Genomic DNA, 9,943 nt, shown 5'->3' on the forward strand with positions numbered 1-9,943 from the left:
CTCTTAGGATAAACAAAATGGAGAACAAGGACTTTTTCATACTCTTTCATAAACCTCCAATGTCAAAGTATCTGATAGTACATGGCATAGAAGTAGATGGAAAATTTGTTGTTTTCTGTCTTGATTTATTTCAGATGGCTCCCACAAAGCCCCAAAGTTTCAATTTAGTTTTAAGTTTTATGGGAAATTAATTCATTTTCGGTGTGTGTATCAAAGCACTACGGCTAACAGCCTTCTTTTCTTCATTCATTCCATAAATGGAGTGAACATTAGGGGATGGAAATGGTTTCTTGAAATTTGAGTCAAGAAGACCTAGATCCCAGCATCTCCTTTTTTAACAAAAATCTAAATAAATTGACATAATTCTTCAGAAATAGTTTTTGACTGCCTACAGCATAGAGGGCATTATTCCATAGTCCTAAAATACACTGGAAGATAAATTGGTCCTGTTGTTTCCAAAAAATGGGCTTATTTTATTGAGATTTTTGAATGATTGCCTTCTCTACCATTTCATAACCATGTGACTATGGTCAAGTTACTCCTTAGGTCTCCATTCCTTTCTTATAAATTCTCACTGGGCTGTTGTGAGAATTATAGTAGAATTAGTATGGCTGATGATTTAAACCCCTCCTTCTACACTGTAAACACTTGGTAAATATAAATGCCTGTCCTCTTATTTCCTAGTTTTTTACTAAAAAATGCATTTAAAATTGAGTTTTCCCAAAATGAAATAGAAATAGTAACATTAATGTTTAATTATTTCCACAAGATAAAATCATCTAACTATTTAGAGTGGTATTTTGCACCTAACTCACACAACTGGGTCATCAGTTGTTACTTAATTCACCCAATACCTACTTTGTGCAAAGCATTATCTCAGACACTGGGTATATAGTGTGAAAAAGAGAAATGTCATCTACTTTTTTGAAATGTATGTCAAACAAAAGAAAAATATCTTAAAAACGAGTTACATAATTAATTAAATTGTGAGAAGTATTAGAAAGGGCAAATATAGGGTACTATAAAAATTACAATGGGGTGAAGCTGTCAGAAGTAGCAAGAAAGTTTCTCTTAAGAGGTATGTTGAGCAGAGTTTGAAAGTAGAATAGAAATCAGGTGAGGAGTGTATGTGTGAGGTTGGGGGTAGGGGAAACTTAAGGCAAGAAGGCACTTGATTTTGGAGGAATCTGAGTAAGGCCAATGTGGCAAGATGTGGAATGTGCTAGAGATGAGTCTGAAGAAGTATTCACATCAGGTGGGCGCCTTTTAGGACATATTAAGGATTTTTATCCTAATTTTTAAAGTAATGAGAAGTCACTGAAACTTTTCAGTAAAGGGAATGACATGATCGTATTGGAATATTAAAATATCATTCCAGCTTCTAATGTGGAGAATGGGCTGTGCCTAGGCAAGAGTGAAATCTAGGTCACTAGCAGGAAGGATTACTCAGTCATCTGCCTGGAAAAAAAAAAAAAAAAAAGACTTTTGGCAGGAACCAATTTTGGCAGAGGAGATAGAAAAAAAGAGAATCGTGTTGAAGGAGGAGGGGAAGACAGGAAAGGAGAAGAATGATTTGGGGTATCCACCAGGGTTCTGATGCCTGCCTTGGGTGGGCCATTCACTCAGAGAGGGAACACTGAACAGAGTCAGGTTGGATGTGGATGGATACTGAATTCGAAATTTGATGAAACATGTTAGAGCTGAGCAGCCTGTATAGATATGAAAGTGTGGGATTTGAAGATTGAACTTGGTGAGAAGCAAAAATTTGAGAGTTCCCTTTTTATGCAGGAGGTACTCAAAACCAAGGCTGTGGATAAGATTTGCTACATAACATTTTTACAGAACAAACATCCACTGTAGCCATCTTAAGGTTTTTCCTCATATATATTTTTTAAGTCTCCCAGCAGAGTTCATAATTAGTTCAGCCTGACTTAAAATGTTTTCAAGAATCATGCGTTATAGCACCAAGGTTTAGACTCTTAACCAGTCACTTATTGTGACTGATTAAGAAAATCCAAAGTTCTTTCCTGAGAAAATGTTGACTCTATGCTTAAATACTAGCATATTACATAACTCCTGTGCTGGTGTGTTGATCTTTTGACTGAGATAGACTTCACGTTCATGTTCTCAAGAGTACACAACTGGGAAAGAACTTTGCTCCTTCAAATTGGGTTTAAACCATATGGTTTTCATTTGATTCACAACACGAAATAGCGACAATATAGCTACTTCTCAGAAAATCCAATCACGAATGAAATAAATCCGTTTTTGCTAGAGAAAATATTTGTGAAGGAAAGGGGAAGCAAACTACAATTCTCTACTAAACTAATCAATAAGGAAACTGTTTGTCATTGAAAACATTTGAATTATTTTAATCTGCTACATTGCCATAACTGGGGATCATTTCCTTGTACTTTTGAAGCCTAAGGCATTGAAGAACAAATATTTGTGAGGTTTTAAAGTTCTGTCTCTTTTTAGGCTTGGAGTGGTAAAAAAGGAAGGAGAAAAAGTTAAATTTTTAACTTATATTCCTCTGTGTTCCACAAAGAATTTGAGATGCTTTACAAGAATTCATGGGATTAGGGAGTTCCTGTTGTGGTGCAGTGGAAACAAATCTGACTAGTATCCATGAGGATTCAGACTTGATCCTTGGCCTAGATCAGTGGGTTAAGGATCCGGCGTTGCCATGAGCTGTGGTGTAGGTCAAGATGTGGCTTGGATTTGGTGTTGCTATGGCTGTGATATAAGCTGGCAGCTATAGCTCTGATTCGACCCCTAGGCTGGAAACTTCCATATGCCTCTGGTACGGCCCTAAAAAGCAAAAAAAAAAAAAAAAAAAATTTCATGGGATGAAATATACATGTTTATTTATACACACACACACACATACCCACATATAGGAAAAACACAAATTGGAGTGTATAGCTATGATTGAGGATGAGGTAAAAATCCAAATATTCAGGCCAAAGACCCCTACATAGGCACTAAAGTTGAACTGCAGATTTGAGTCTGAAGCTTTGGCTTTGAGTAAAGGGATACATCATTACTAAGGTATTTTCTCTCTCCAAATGCAATTTATTGCTTGAGGTTTTGTTTAGAAGACATTGAAAGGTATATTTTAATTTTCTTTTTTTTCTTTTTTTTTTTTATGGCTGCACCTGTTGCAAATGGAAGTTCCCAGGCCAGAGTTCAAGTCAGAGCTGCAGCTGTAGGCTTACACCACCACTACAGCAATGCCAGATCCAGGTTGCATCTGTGACATATGCCACAGCTTGCATCAATGCTGAGTCTTTAACCCAACTCACTGAGCGAGGCCAGGGATCAGACCTGCATCCTCATGGACACTGTATTTTTTTTTTTTCCCACTGTACAGCAAGGGGATCAAGTTATCCTTACATGTATACATTACAATTACAGTTTTTCCCCCACCCTTTCTTCTGTTGCAACATGAGTATCTAGACAAAGTTCTCAATGCTACTCAGCAGGATCTCCTTGTAAATCTATTCTAAATTGTGTCTGATAAGCCCAAGCTCCCAATCCCTCCCACTCCCTCCCCCTCCCATCAGGCAGCCACAAGTCTTTTCTCCAAGTCCATGATTTCCTTTTCTGAGGAGGTGTTCATTTGTGCTGGATATTAGATTCCAGTTATAAGTGATATCATATGGTATTTGTCTTTGTCTTCCTGACTCATTTCACTCAGTATGAGATTCTCTAGTTCCATCCATGTTGCTGCAAATGGCATTATGTCATTCTTTTTTATGGCTGAGTAGTATTCCATTGTGTATATATACCACCTCTTCCGAATCCAATCATCTGTCGATGGACATCTGGGTTGTTTCCATGTCCTGGCTATTGTGAATAGTGCTGCAATGAACATGCGGGTTCATGTGATGGACACTGTATTTATTGAGTTCTTTAACCCACTGAGCCACGATGGAAACTCCAGAAAGATATATTCTAAAATACATTCAAAAATATTCCTAAAGTAAATGCAGTATTAGATTTTATATATCTATTTTTGGCAGTATTCTTCAACTCAGGACTAGGACATTTCTCCAAAAACAACTCAATAGCAGCAATTCTGTGAGGTAAGAGAAGTGGAAGGAAGATGGTTCACATGGCCCAATATGTGACTTTGTGATGACTTGACTTAATCTACAGCTAAAATCTGACATAGTTGACATAGCTAAATGACTGACTCTTTACTGTTTTAGATTAGGTATCCTAAGGGAATCTGCTTAAAGCTATGGATCTCCAGGAAAACAATCATTGTATGCATGTGCACGCATGTACACAATGTAGCATACAAATTCAGATGGTTCACTAATTTTTTAGTGCCCAGGTTGGAATATGGGATCTTAAATGCCAATAAAAAATGTATTTAAAAAATTAGAGGTACAGTGAAGGAATGCTTAAGGGTGTGTGTGCTGGCATCAAACAGACTTTGGTTTGACTCCAGGCTCTGCCACTTGCTAGCTGTAGAGCTTTAAGTAAGCTACTTAGCTCCCTAAGCCTCAGTTTTCTCATCTATAATACTAGGTCAATAATATTGTTTAACTCATAGGGTCATGGTAAGGATTTAATGAGATAATGCATATAAAGGGCTTAGCACTTTGTCTTTACCATAGTAAGGGCTTAATTAATAGTAGCTGTTAGTTACTATTAGTTCAATTAATAATTAGTTGAACTACTATTTACTAGTTACATTGTTTCTATTTCCCTAGATGACTGAGAACATTAAAGAAGTGGCAATCAATTCACAAAACATTATGCTAATATGGAAATGTAGACTATTTTTTTAGGAAGAATATATATAATCTTTTGTCAAATTTTCAGTGAGGTTTGTGAGTGAAAAATGTAAAGACTAGCAAAAAGCAAACGCAAGTAGGCTTTGTTCTCTGTGAAGGTGCTAACTCACAGCCACTCTTCTCCTCTTCATTTTGAAAGAACACTCACAAATTCAGGGTGAATATTTATTCTTTTTTTTTTCACTTTTTGGGGCCACACTCACAGCATATGGAGGTTCCCAAGCTAGGGGTCAAATCAGAGCTGTAGCTGCCAGCATAAACCACAGCCACAGCAATGCAGGATCTGAGCCGCGTCTGCAACCTACACCACAGCTCACAGCCACGCCAGATCCTTAACCCACTGAGCAAGCAGGGATGGAACCCACATCCTCATCGATCCTAGTCTGGTTTGTTAATCGCTGAGCCACAAAGGGAACTCCAAAAATATCTTATATGTTGTTTCTCTAGGAGACAGTACTGGTCTCATGGGTCACTAAGCTCTTTTAGTGATCTGATTCTATTTCTGATGAATTATTGACCTCAATGCATGTAATCCACCTCTTAGATCCTTGGATGGGTCAAAGGTACATTAACATAAGAAGTGATTGAAAACTTTCCAAGTTACTGAATGATGCAAAATTATTTTGAATTTGTTCCCCAAATGCCAATGGTCATTACTGCTTCACTGTTTTTGGCTACTCTCTCTTTTTCCATTTCCTGAGTTATTTCACCCAATGCCTCTACTGTCCTATTTTTTATTCATTTGTTTTGTTTTTGCCTAACAAAGACTTTCCATTTTTGTCCTTTTTTTTTTCTTCTTATCTTTTTTTTAATTTTTATTATATTTGATTTACAATGTTCTGCCAACTTCTGCTGTACAGCAAAGTGACCCAGATATACATATATATATATATACACATCTTTTTCCTCACGTTATCCTCCATCATGGTCCATCACAATTGGTTAGCTATGATTCCCTGTGCTGTACAGCAGGATCTCATTGCTTATCCACTCTAAATACAACAGTTTACATCTGCTAATCCCAAACTCCCAGTCCCTTCCAGTACTTCCTCCTACCCCTTGGCAAGCACAAGTCCGTGAGTTTGTTTCTTTTCTATAGATAGGTTCATTTGTGCCGTATATTAGATTCCAGATATAAGTAATATCATATGGTGTCTGTCTTTATCTTTCTGACTTACTTTATGTAGTATGAGAATCTCTAGCTCCATCTATGTTGCTGAAAATGATATTATTTTGTTCTTTTTATGGTTGAGTAGTATTCTGTTGTGTATATGTACCACATCATTTTTTGGGTTTTTGTTTGTTTGTTTGTTTGTTTTACTTTTTAGGGCCACTGCTGAGGCATATGGAGGTTCCCAGGCTAGGGATCTAATCAGAGCTACAGCTGCTGACCTACGCCATAGCCACAGCAAAGGCAGATCCAAGCTGCATCAGTGACCTACGCCACAGCTCACCACAACGCTGGACCCTAAACCCATGCCTAACTGAGCAAGGCCAGGGATCGAACCCGCAACCTCATGGTTCCTAATCAGATTCGTTTCCACTGTGCCATGATGGGAACTCCTATATGTACCACATCTTCTTAATCTACTCATCTATTGATGGACATTTAGGTTTTTTCCATGTCTTGGCTACTGTGAATAGTGCTGCAAAGAACATAGGGGTGCATGTATCTTTTTTAATGAAAGTTTTGTCCAGATAGATGCCCAGGAGTGGGATTTCTGGATCATATGGTAGTTCTATATTTAGTTTTCTGAGGTACCCCCTACTCTTTTCCATAGTGGTTGTACCAATTTACATTCTCACCAGCAGTATAGGAGGGTGCCCTTTTCTGCACACCCTCTCAGGTATTTGTTATTTGTAGTCTTACTAATGATAGCAATTCTGAGCATTGTGCAATAGTACGTCATAGTTTTGATTTGCTTTTCTCTAATAATTAGTAATGTTGATCATTTTTTCATGTGCCTGTTGGCCATCTGTATGTCTTCTTTGGAGAAATGTCTATTTAGGTCTTATGGCCATTTTTCAATGGGTTGTTTGATTTTTTGCTGTTGATTTGTATGAGTTGTTTGTATATTTTAGAGATTAAGCCCTTGTCGGTTGCATGGTTTGCAATGATTTTTTCCCATCCCATAGTTTGTCTTTTTGGTGTTTTTTATGGTTTCCTTTGCTATGCAAAACTTGTAAGTTTGATTTGGTCTCATTGGTTTATTTTTTATTTTATTTCTATTGCCTTGGGAAACTGACCTAAGAAAACATTTGTACAGTTGATGTCATAGAATGTTTTGCCTGTATTCTCTTCTAGGAGTTTTATGGTGTCCTGTCTTGTGCTTAAGTCTTTAAGATATTTTGACTTTATTTTTGTGCATGGTGTGAGGGTATGTTCTAGTTTCATTGATCGTCCTTTTTAAACTTAGCATTTGCAGTAAGAATATTCTTTTTATGTTGACCAAACAACCAATCAGGGTACATCTCTAAATCTTAACTCTTTTCCAATGTTTATTGCATCATGCTCAAAGATTTTTTTGTTTGTTGCTAGACATGACATGTTTTATTTTATTCTTTTCCCAATTCAGAACCATTCTGAAGACTTGAGTCTCCTTTCATGCAACCAAGAATTCCATATTGACATGAAAATGTAAAAGCCTTAGGAATTGGAAACCTCCCCAAAGCCTTACAAAATTAAGGTTCAAGATGAGACCTGTGGATGTAGGGGTCAATAAGCTTTGCTTTCTGCCTTGCTAGGGTGTTTCTACATTATGTGGCTCAAAATAAAAATCATCTCCAGGGAATTCCCCTCCTGGTGCAGTGGCAATGAATCCGACTAGCATCCATGATGATGTGGGTTCCATCCCTGGCTTTGTTCAGTAGATCGGGGATCTGGCATTGCCATGAGCTGTGGTGTAAGTCACAGACTAGGCTCAGATCTGACATTGTTGTGGCTGTGGTTGTGGCCAGCAGCTGTGGCTCCAATTTGACCCCTAGCCTGGGAACTTCCATATGCCATGGGTGCTGCCCTAAAAAGCAAACAAGCAAACAAACAAACGAACAAACAAAACAATCTCCAGCTCTTGCCAACGTTATTTTATTTTTGTTTTATGATCATAATTTGTTTTTAACAATTTAAATAGTATAGGCATGGATTTCTTTGATCAAGTAATTAGTTAATATTTAGACAATATCCTCACTGCAAACAAACAAGGCCCCTTATGAGTATCTATAGTAAAGAAAAGATGCTAGGGGTGTGGGCTGATGCAGTCATACATTATCCCAAATTATTTTTACTGCAGTCTTGTAAAGACCATTGCCCTTCTTATTCTATAGGTGAAGTGGACTAAGGCTCACAAAATTTAGTGACTTTCCCTTTCTCGTTGAGTTTTTTTTATTTTTAACCCTTTTGACTAGAAAGCCCTTGTTTCTCTAAGAAAGAGCCAATTAATTCCATCAGAAACAATGAAGGAATTTTATGAAATTATGTTTTTTTGAGCCCCTGAAGTTTCTAATTCAGTAGATCTAGGTGGAACTTGGAAAAATGGTAAGGACTTGATTAATGGTATCTATTGTTAGTTATTAGTTATGCTCCTTCAGTTTTTCTAATAAGACCAAGAACATTAGAGAAGGGGGTATTAATATTCAAAGCATTGTGTGAATATGCAAATGCACATCTCTCCGGGAAGCGTTCCATAACCTTGTTCAGATTCTCAATGAGGCCCTTGAACCAAGAAAGTTAAGAACTACTGGATAGAGGCAAACACAAGCGGGGTTTGTTCCTTTTTTTAATGAAGGTTTCTATTCACACCTGACTACACTTTCTTCACCCTTAAGAATACCAATGTGCTTAGGGCAGGCATGTTTATCTTAAATACATTTTGATATATTTTATATACTCCATTTTACATTTATTTTTATGTATTACATATATAATTTTTGTATTTTATACACTCTAAACTCTTTAAGTCACAAAATATCTCGAAGCATTTTTTATGACAAACACTTTGGACTATTCTGTTTTTCATACTAATGCCTCTTTATCCATCCCATAGCCCCTCAGAATTTCTGAAGTCCATGAGATTCAGATTCACAGCCAGGTTTGGGAACAATTAGTATTTATTGAACCTCTTGGTGTTAACACTAATCCTGTTTATTAACTAAAACCTCTTTATTAACTAGCACCTGTTGGTGACCTGAAATAATGTTTCCCTAAACATATATCATATTTACAAAGATACTAAAGCAGTTTTTAAGCAGAATATGTCTTACTACCACAGTTAAATTCAGGATAATGATCACTTTTACACATCTTTTATCCCCCAAGCTGTTTATAAATATGAAGACCTGACCATTAGGAATGCCATCTTGGTGTGAGATAACACTCATTATCCTAGCACTAGGATCCATGCTTTGAATTGATTTCTAGATGACATGCAGCACACACCACTGATTACTACTCCATTGCTCATTATCTGCTTCCTTCTGATATGTTGGTTACAATGTATCCAGCCCCATGGAATAAATTATGCTTGATCTAAGTCATTCCCTTTTGTCAATGATTGGTCTAGTAGGAGGCATATGACACAATTCTTACTCATCAACTAAAAAATTAGAGGTGAGCAGTCTTGGCGTTTGTTTGGTAGATCACATTGTCATAAAGAACTAAGGTTCTGTACTGGTCTCAACTCTGCACAGATAATGTATACCTCTTCTTCTCCTTCTTTTTTTTCTTCTTCTTTTTTAAGGATTTAGTGATCTAAATCCATATACTGATCTAAATCCATAGTTAACCATCAATTGTTTTCAGTAAAAGCATAATGATTTCTGTCAACTTCAAAGTTGGAATTATCCAGAGACACTTAAGAATGTCTATTAAAACAGGATAATTTTTAAAATAATATCTGCTGAAAAGTGATGTCTATTTAAAATGATACCTATTAAAAACTAATTAATTTCATTATCTGTATGATCAAACTAATCAGTTTCCAGTGAGCATGGCTAACATAAAATGGTTTCTTGATATCTTGAAAGAGGGTATGTAGGCAAAATAAGGAAACAGATACCAGACATTACATTGAATAAAACATTCTATACAAAGCTAAACTGTTGAGAAGTTGATTGCTGCACTACAATTGTAAAATATT

The sequence above is a fragment of the Sus scrofa genome, chromosome 15 (assembly GCF_000003025.6).
Source record: "Sus scrofa isolate TJ Tabasco breed Duroc chromosome 15, Sscrofa11.1, whole genome shotgun sequence".
NCBI lineage: Eukaryota > Metazoa > Chordata > Mammalia > Artiodactyla > Suidae > Sus > Sus scrofa.